We start from the raw sequence: 10,451 nt of genomic DNA, 5'->3' as shown, positions 1-10,451 counted from the left end.
CTCCCATTATCTATGAGAACTCGGTGGACCCTTTTATTGGCCAGCTGAAGAGTAATGACCAGCGGATCGTGGTGAGGAAACTAGACATGGGACGCGTCTTCCTCAGTGAAGGTTATTGGTTGTGTTTCAATCTTCTGGCTTTTTGGAGCCCTAGGTTCGGGTTCATAAGGAGGCCCGTCCCCAGTCTTCAGCTCGTTAACATATCTCTTTTAGGCATTCCTGCCCACTCCCGCGAGATGAGGCCCTCCTGAGATGGTTATTACATCCTCTCCATCTATCGGCGGGGGCTTGTCTTCTTCCCGAGCTCAGGAACTATTGTTTTGTGTCGTTGGAGGCGCGGCTACTCTCTGGCTCGCGGCCGCCTGACTAGTACTCTGGTTTTTGACATATTGCCGGAAGTAACCTCTCGAGATCAATCCTTCAATCTCATCCTTCAGTTGTCGACATTCGTCGGTCGTATGCCCGGTGTCTCTGTGAAATCGGCAATACTTACTGGAGTCCCTCTTAGATTTTTGATTCCTCATCGGGTCCGGACGCCTAAAGGGGACCTAGTTTTCATTAGCCAGGTATATGTTCTCCCAAGACTTGTTGAGCTCGGTGTATACTCTGTATACGGAGAAATATAACTCCCCTTTCTTTTTCTTTCCTCCTTCGACTTCGGGGTTACTTCCTTCGTTCTTTTTCCTCTTGGAGGGGTTTTCCGTGACAGGCTTTGGAGCTGCTGGGTCCACTGAGGTTGAGGCAGAGTTGACATTTATTGTTGTAGTTTCGGGCTGGGAAGTCGCATTGAGCGTTGACCTCGCTTCCTCTACATTGACCAACCTCTGTGCTCGTCTGTTAAACTCGGTTATGGACCTTACTGGTTTTCTTTGCATGTCGTCCCAAAGGGCACTTCCCGGCATTACACCAGCTCGGACAGCCATTAGGTGCCCACTGTCATCCACGTCCCGAGCTCGGGCGACTTCCAGATTAAACCTTGTTAAGTAACTTTTTAGTGTTTCGCCCGGCTGTTGTCGAACGTTAGTTATGGTTGATGCCTCTGGTCTGACTCCCATCATTGCTCTGAACTGCTTCTTAAAGTCTTTAGACAACTGCTCCCAAGAAGTTATTAAGTGTCTCTTATATTTTTCGAACCAACTTTTGGCAGGTCCTGTCAATGATGCTGGAAACAACATGCATCTGAGCTCGTAACCCACGTTACTGTCTCTCATTATGGTGTTGAACGTGCTCAGATGACTACACGGGTCGGTCTTTCCTTCAAACGACGGGACGTGAGGGATTCGAAACCCTTGAGGAAATGGAGTATTGGAAATATGGGGAGAAAACGTTCGAGCTCCTCGTCAGAGTCTTCATATCGATCATTCCTTCGCTCGGTTTTCAAAAGCCTAAAAGCCTTTCCAAGCTGGTCGATTCTTTCTTGGACTGGGTCCACAAGAGGCACTGTCTGGAATCGGCTATCATCAATCATAATCCCAGGCTCGCATCTCCGCAAGGGATCTCTACGCCTATTCAAGCGATCCCTCAGGTCCGGATTTATTGGGTCATCATTACCTCGACTTTGGTTTAGATGCTCTCGCAGGTCGAGACGATTTCTGCGGTTTCCAATATTCTTACGACCTCGGTCATGCTTGCTGACCGACCTGGTATCTCCAGATTCATCACTGGTAAAACTCGTCGCCTGGTTATTTCGTGATGGATTCTTTCCATGTCGCCTCGTCTCCGTTGTGCAAGACCGAGATGTTTGACTTTTTTCAAATGGGGCGCCTCTCCGCTCCTGGAAAGCCTCCCCGTTTCCTTGTCTTCTGGGTCAGTCGCATTTGGTGCGCTCCCAGGTATCTGAGGCCGAGCCTCTGCAGGGGTTCGGTTGTTCTCAGTTCCTGCAGGCACTTCCACAGGCGGGTTAGCCGGGGCCCGAGCCCGAGCCCGAGTACTCCTCTGGGGCCTAGGTGGAGCGGATGGCTCTGCTGGTGCCGGAGGTTGAGCCGGCCTCCTTGTGGCAGCATCTTTTCGTGGACGCCCACGAGGCCTACGGGGAGGAACATGTACGTCCCTTGGAGAAGGGACTTGGTTTTCGCGCGGAGGCGGGGGCTGAGCCACCTGCGCCTCTGCGGCTATCCTTGCCAACTCCTCATTCTGTTTGTTGGCCTCTGCCAATTGCTTCTTCAATTGCCGTTTTTCAAGTTCCACAATGGGGACATACCGCTCAGGATTGTAATACATATCCTCATCCCTTGGTGGGGCAGGTGGTCCCCGGGAATCGGAAGATCCACTTCTTTCTTCAACATCCGGGTTTTCCATTGGCTATTTTCCAGGACGTCTTGGGTAATTTTCTTCAGGTGTGTTCTGATTATTAGTAGCCATGACTTTTTCAGGAATAAATGCTTAAGGCTCTCAATGAAAGCACCAAACTGTTGACGCCGTTTTTCGTCAACAGTGAAAGAAGAGCACGTAAACAATAACTAGTAATGGCTAATAAAAATATGATAATTCAAAACACGATTTTTACGTGGTTCAACAGTTAAACCTGCCTAGTCCACGAGACTTTTTTATTAAGCTCAAGATGATCTCTGAAAATTCTTCAAGTATGAATTCTTCAAAGTTTTCTCTCCAGAATCAGGAATTCGGTCCTTTACAATGGTGCATGACCTCTCTATTTATAGAGAAGAATACAGAATACTATCCCACATATTTTGGGCAGTTACCCTTTCTGTGCAAATAAATGAAATGGCTTTAAATACTTGTAATCCGATATAAAAGGAAACGTCCCCTGAAGACCAGGGGGCGTATAACTAATCAAATAATATCCCATGATTTTAGGGGATTTACAGTAATAAATGTAGACCACGTCTCTTGTGGACAACACTTGTAGATGTTCAAGGTTATTATCAAATATCTACAAGGCCTTATTCTCCCAGGTCTCTCATCAATTTTCGAGCTAATGACATCTCCCGAGGTCACATGGCTTTCAAGATCATATGCGCGTCAGGCTCGGAACCCCTAACCGAGGTCATCCCTGAGGATAGATCCATCTCGGGTGCTACCCCTCGAGATCGTGTGAATTTCAGGGCCATCATATTCGAAGTCGTCTCAGCTTTGCAGGCTCGATATCTAGTCTTGAAATATACTTCAGACTTTACGAGTTCATTCGCTGCGAATCCAGCTTTCGAGTTCACATTTAACATGGCTCGAAATCTGGGTATAACAATATAGTTTACTTATTTCTTGATTCAATATATTAATTATTTAATTAATTGTTAATTAATTAAAATATATTTTTAATTTAATTTTATTTTATTATTTATTAATTTTATTTTATAATTATAATTGAAATATTAATTATCTTTATTTACTTAATTAATTATTTTATCATTTTTACTATTTTTTAATTCTAATTAAAATTTTACATATTTATTTATTTAATTAATAATTATTATTTTCAATTAAAATTTATTAATGTTCAAATTAATTATTTTTTTGCAATTCAGGACATTTTCTTAACTTTAAATTTTAAGTCCAATTTAACTTTTGTTTTTTATTTGTATTTCATTATTAAAGGGAAGTTTGATTAACTTTATTTTTTAATTGTTATTTAATTTTTTTATGCCATATTACATATTACTAAATCTGAATTATGCTTATACTTTTTTTTAAAATAACTACTTTTCCTCTCAATAATAAGAAACAATATTTTTGATACTAAGAAAATAAACATTAATTTTATAAAAATGTGGGTGGCATAACATTTAAAAATTAGAATACCCAAAAAAATTAAATTATCCAAACAAAATATTTAAATCAGAAAATACAACATCAACAACATATTAATCACAAATATACACATTTTAAACATAAAAAATTAATACCAAAGATAAAACATTAAATTGAAAATCTAATTTTAAAAAAAAATCACAATAATCAATTTTTCCTATAACTTAAAATTTGTTTCTTATAAATATATATAATAAATCAATAAATATTACTGATATGAATTAAGAAAAGAAAAAAAGTACAGTTGGGGCACTAGGGGCTCGAGGCTTGTGTAGTGCACCAATTTATTTATTTATTTATTTATTTTATTTTGTGCTTTATTTTATTATTAATTGTTAAGTGTTAGAAATTTACTTTTAATTGTTTCAATTGTTTGGTAGAAATTATGTAAAATTAAAATTGTTAATTGTTTTAAATTGTGAACTCATGAGATTTGGTTGTGTGCACCAAGATGCATGATTAATAGAAATGCACCCTAGTGCTTGTGTGTATGTTTGTGCATGGTATGCATGGTGAGCATGCATTAGTTTCCATGCATAGTGTATATTTTTCTATTATTTATTTATTCTTATTATTAATTTAGAAAAAAAAAAGGAAAATGAAAAGAATTGAGAGTGAATAGGCGTGAGGAGTGATAGGGAAATGGGAACGGATTTCTTTCATTATTTTATTTAATGCAGTATTATGTGAATTATAGACATTAGTTGTATTCTAGATATTTTGGTTAAGTCAATTTGGGAAAGATGTGAGAGTGTGTGTGTGTGTCGACCAAAGAAAGAGAGATGGTGAGAGGTGTGTGGATGTGAAAGGGAGAGAGGGAGAGCTTGTAGTTTCCATTTTAGGTTGTCTTGGTTGTCAAGTCTATCTTTGGTTATCAATGCAAATGATTGAGGAGTTAAAATGGGGAGTAATTACCATTTCTTCCTTTCCTATTATTGGTAATAGTTCTTAGGATTTTTACAAGAAAAAGAGAATGTTGAAGAGGCTATTTGTAAGGGGCTAGCTGCCGTGTATTGAGAGAAGGGAGAAGGAGAGTGTGTGAGGTACAGAGAGAAAGAAAAGGGAAGATGGAGGAGAAGAAAGTGAAGGGGTTCAAAATTGTACTAGGTATGGTTCTTGATTTTGATCTTTGGTTTTGTTTGATCCCAAAAGTCTAAGTTTCTTCTCCTCAATCCTAAGATCGTTTTCTTTTCTCTTTGTTGTGGTGTGTTATGAAATCTCACTAGCGTATCCAATGTGGTTTGTGCTCTAGTGTTCTTTTACTCTTGTGTTCTTGAACAACAGTAAAGGAAGGTAATGGGTTTCCTCTTATCTATGATTTTCTTTAATGGTTTGATTCCTTTTATGTGGTTTTGTTATATTGGTTGGTGTTTTGACAAGATATATGCATGATGGATCTTAGTTTTGGATGGGTCGTTGCTTTGTTGTAGATTAGAGATTTTATTTTGAATAACGAAAATTGTATCTGTAGTTTGATGCTTTCTTTTTAGAAACATGGTAAGTATGTTTGTTTATGGTTTGGGAAGGTTATACGATGTTTATTTAGGGTCACAAGTTGTGCTTGATTCTTAATGTTTATTTTAATTGATTTGTTCTATCAATTGTTTGTGATATAGAGTTTCAGCCTTAGTGTTTTAAAATGAATAAATAAAATTTTGGTTCCTCCTTGATGTTATTTTAAAAGCCATTTACTATGATATGTCTATTTGTAACATTTTTAAAGATAAGACTATGTGGGTTTCAGCCTTATGAGTATGGTAGGGTTTAGAGTGGTTTGATTTTTGTATTGATTAATTTGCATTCTAAATTGTAATATTAATATGCATAAAGTGTAAAACCATGCTAAGTTAATTTGTTAAATTGTTGTATAGAATGTTAAGTATTTGCTAGTATTGTAGGTGGACTTATGTTTGCTGAATTTTGTCAACTCTAAATATGTAATTTGTGAGTGAATTGGTATGAAAGCAAGCTATAACTTAAAATGCATATTTTAAAACCAAGACAACAAAAGAGTGGTTTTCATATGTTAATTAAGTATTTTCATTAATCAAGTGCATGCGGTTTTTTTTTAAGTTCTGATGGAACCTAGACATTTTTATTGTTAAAGAGGAAATTAATGTAATAAAAATGGTTGCTGGAATTTTCGGTTTATTAAAAGAAAATGTCTTTTAAATAAAATAAGTAAAGCATATGCTCAAGTAAATTAAACCTTAGCCTATGTACATGAAAAATGTGATTTTTTTCATACTTTAATGGGTGTTTTCTCATATATTTTTATGCAATTTTTTTTATTTACAAAACAATTAAGTAACATTATTTTTAAAGGGTGACCAACGGATATATTTAATAAATGGGAATATAGTTGAATTTTTCAACTTTTATATATTGATGAATTAAATGTACAATTTTGTGATTCTAGAAATGTTATTTTTTTTTAGAAATTGATATGTCACATTTTAATATTTATTTTAATTGCCAAGAACAAAAGGACTTTTGTGAAATAAATTAACCATGTCAAATTAATTATTTTACAATTAATTACAAAATTTTGTCACTTTACTATTTATTATTAAAAATAGTAAATGAGATTATTATTTTATACAATTAGGACTAACGAATTTTTTTCTTCATAAATTAAATTTTTGTAATAAAATTTATGGATATCAAATGTATATTTAAATGAATAAAGTGGTGATAAACAATTGGCTATTATTTTATGTTCCTGAATTTTTGTGAAATTGACAAGAAAATAAATGAACAAATAATTCAAACTTCAACGCTAGTTTTAAGTACCGTTCCACGTATGCATGTTACATGCAAGTTCACTTTTATGCTGAAATATATGTTATTTAATTAAATACATGTTTTCTAATTTAAAATCATTGAGAATTTCTTAGTAGAATTGACATTATTCTTTGATGATTCTATGTGACATTGTTGCATGAATAGAGTTGTGGTGCAACTGGTGTCACGTGTGCATGACCCATGCACACGTGGGGTATGTATTTTGGGCATGTGAAATATTACATGATTTTAAGACGAATGTTTAATTGTGATTCTAGGCTCGTTGAGAAGTTCCCCACACTTTATTTTACTTAGACTAAGGAAGTTAGCTAGAATTTCTATGCATTATTGTAATGCTCCAAACTCCCTAATGTGGTTTAATGGCTGGATTAGTAGGCCGGGAGGGCTATAATTGTTTTATTGTGCCATTAAATGATTATATGCATGTCTATGTGAAATATATTATAATATGATGTTAAATGCATGCATATGGGTCCACATTTTATTGTAAGGGCATTTTTGTAATTTGGCTCGTTGAGGGTATATATGTATGTTTTGGTGCATGCTTGTGATTAATTGTTGAGGTCACATTATAGTGTGGATTTGTTCGAGCTATTTGGCAAGAGACGATCTTTGATTATAAACTATCGGTTTGGTCATAACAGGCTTAAACTCAGGGATCGGGGTGAGTCTCGGGGTGTTTTGGTGATTAGAGCATTACCGGGAATTAAAGGGTAACAGGATATGAATTATTGGTATTTGAGAATATCGAGAATAGCGGGAATTGGACGGTGTTAATTATGAATAATGAAATAGGTGGTAAATGACGGTTTTACCCTTGGGAGTCCTTAGAAACCTTTAAATGACCTAGGGGCAAAATAATCATTTCACCCCTTAGATATATCTCAGCTTTATAGATTGTAGAAGCTTACAAAAACAGAGCAAGTTCTTCCCTTCTCCTATACATCCCTTCTCTTTCATTTTCCTTTGGAATTCTTGACCTCAATTTGAAGAACAAGCTAGGAAATCAAGGATTGGAGTTTATAAACTTAGTTCATCCATTGAAGAGGACACAAACCCAGCTTTAGGTAAGAATTCACCCATGAATTTAAGCAATACTCTGCTTTTCTTATGGTTTTTAGTCAAGAGATTTTGATGTGGTTAGTTGGGAATTCATGGAGGTTTTTGAGAAAATTTGCTTGGGTTTTGTTGTTGGTATGTTGATTGTGTTGTGGTAAAACTTGGTTTTGGATTTGGAGATGTTTGAGTAAGTTTTTGGAAGGATTAAAAGGGGGAAAATGAGGTTTTGATGGGAGAAAACAAGGATTTTTGGCTGCTGGGAGGCAATGTCGCGGCGCTTGGGAGGCAATGCCATGGCATTGGGTGCAGGAGCTTGAGGCTGTCGCCTCTGTTTGGGAGGCGGGTCGTGGCATGGTGGAAGTAGGGTCGCGGCCCTTAAGTGCTTTTTTGGCCAAAAATGTGTTTTTTTTCATGGCCTCACTTGTGTATGGCGCTGACTGAATAGTCAGAATTGGCAAAGGTGTCAGTATCAACTGTGAAGCTGTGACTCATTAGTCAAGTTCGGCAGTGGTACTGGGCACTGGTCACACAGTGCTGACTCATAAGTTAGGAACGGCCTCAACGTGTTCAAAGCAAGCCAATAAAGATTAGATCTAATCGACATCTGAATTAAATGACTCAGAAGAGCGTTAATGCCGGACCGACCTCATGTTCGATGAATACTATAAGCGCTTGTCTAGCCAAAGGCTAGTTACTTAGAGCCACAGTGACTATTTAGTCACATGGCTGTGGATGTCGAGCCCCGTGTGACTTACCCATCAGTCACTCATCTGTTTAAGCTAGTGACTTACCTATCAGTCACTCATTTATTTAAGCTAGTGACTTACTCATCAGTCACTCATCTGTTTAAGCTAGTGACTTACCCATCAGTCACTCGTCTATTGAAGCTAATGACTTTTTCGTAAGTCACTCATTATGGTTTACCAGAACCTCAAGTGTTAAATCACTCATCTATTTAGAGCTATAAGCTCTGTATGATTGTCATGATCATCATTTGATATTATATACTTGCATTATTGTGTTTTCTTGCTGGGCTTTGGCTCATGGGTGCTATGTGGTGCAGGTAAAGGGAAAGAAAAGCTCACCCAACCGTGAGTCGAAAGCTTAGGTGGTGTTGTGTACATATGCGGCCGCTTGACCACCACGGCAAAGGATTTCTCAGAGGAACTAGGGGTTTACCCTATTTTGCCGCTTAGATCGGCAAGTTGTAAATTTCAAACTGTAATGACCATTTTGCATTGTAAATAACTTGTAAATGTTTTTATGGGCCCATGAACAGTTTTATGTTATAAATAAAATATATCCTCTCTTTTTGGTTGGTTCTCCATCTTAACCTATTAATAGCACCTAGAAGCATGTTTTTAACCAAAGAACTCGATTAGCGAGTTAAATTCACGGTTCAAAGTTCACCGTAATGGTCTTGGGGTAATCAGGGCGTTACAACTTGGTATCAGAGCGTGCCAAAGTTAAGGTTCTTGTAAACTGGGTGGGCATGTACACTCACCACTGAAGACAAGCTCGACTCATGGTTTGGTAACTATTTATGTAGTTATATGTATAACTACTTAAATATAGTATAAATGTTTTACCTGTTTACATGAGTCACCATGCTAAGACTGTGCCCTGAATACTGCATCTTCAGCAACCGTGTGCTAAATAGTACTGAAATTGTTGGAACATACTTATTAGTATTGTTGATATTGAACTATTATTTGATACATGTTAAGTGCTAAATGTTATTATCATGTATCTGTTTGTATATTTGTATGACTGTGGAATATGATAATTGTCTGTTTGTTCTTGGACCGTAAGGCGGCAAGAGGTTTAGTTATCACTACCTGACTAGCCATACTGACTATTGTTTCAGCAAGGTATAAGTTGATAAGAATGAATCCAGGACAGACAGATACATCAACTGGCCAGAATAATAATAAGCAGGGTCAAGAGAATGCCCAGGGATAGATTCCATAGCCAGCTCCTGCAAACTGGCAGTAGTTATTTAACGTTCTGCAGGCTACAGTGTTGAGGTAGGGAGAAGAACTCTGCCTCCTGAGACAACAACAAGCTCCTACAGTGGCCAGTGTATTTGAGGCACCTCATGTAGTGGTGCCAGCAGCTGCCTGAGGTTGGTAATAAATGAGAGCCTCTCTATGAAAGGTTCAGGAAGCAGCAACCTCCAGTTTTTTAAGGTAGTGCAGACCATGCTAAAGCTGAGCAATGGATGAGCATGATTACCACCATCCTGGACTTCATGAGGGTGATTGGTAATGAAAGGGTGGCCTGTGCCACATATATGTTTCAGGAGGATGCCCGAATTTGGTAGGAAGTTATATCCCAAACCAGAAACATCAATGCCCTAAGTTGGGACGAGTTTCAGATTCTATTCAATGAGAAGTACTACAACGATGCCATCAGGGCTACAAAATCTGAGGAGTTTATTAGGTTACTTCAGGGGAGTTTGTCAGTGACTGAGTATGCCCTGAAGTTTGATTGATTGGAAAAGTTTTCCATGGAGCTGGTGCCCACTGATGGGACCAGAAGGGAGAGGTTTCTCCAGGGGCTACAGCCTAGATTAGCCTGTGATGTTCATATTACCACTGTGGCAGGGGTTACTACAGCTAAGAGTGCAGAGAACAAGATCTGGCGAGACAGTGCAGCCAGAAAGGAATTTAGGAGAACAAGTTCTCCTTTTGTGGGTTCAAGTAGGGGTGGAGGCTCAGTGATCAGAAGAGGAAGGCTCCTGATACCTTCCCAGTTCCAGGTCCTGATAGGCGGCCTCGTGGTATTTCAATGGGTCGTCAAGGTGGTAGTGAAGCCTG

The 10,451-nt window shown here is 37.8% G+C and overlaps 1 long non-coding RNA gene across 1 annotated transcript; it reads left to right on the top strand.

Moving 5' to 3' along the window:
- Positions 1–4,727: 4,727 nt before the first annotated feature.
- Positions 4,728–8,952, top strand: LOC133816014 (uncharacterized). The gene is made up of 2 exons (XR_009884957.1): positions 4,728–4,875; positions 8,696–8,952. It is a non-coding gene; the product is annotated as an uncharacterized LOC133816014 (long non-coding RNA).
- Positions 8,953–10,451: the final 1,499 nt, after the last annotated feature.

Source organism: Humulus lupulus, chromosome 2 (genome assembly GCF_963169125.1).
Source record: "Humulus lupulus chromosome 2, drHumLupu1.1, whole genome shotgun sequence".
Classification (NCBI taxonomy): Eukaryota; Viridiplantae; Streptophyta; class Magnoliopsida; order Rosales; family Cannabaceae; genus Humulus; species Humulus lupulus.
This window is presented reverse-complemented; position numbering and strand designations above follow the sequence as displayed.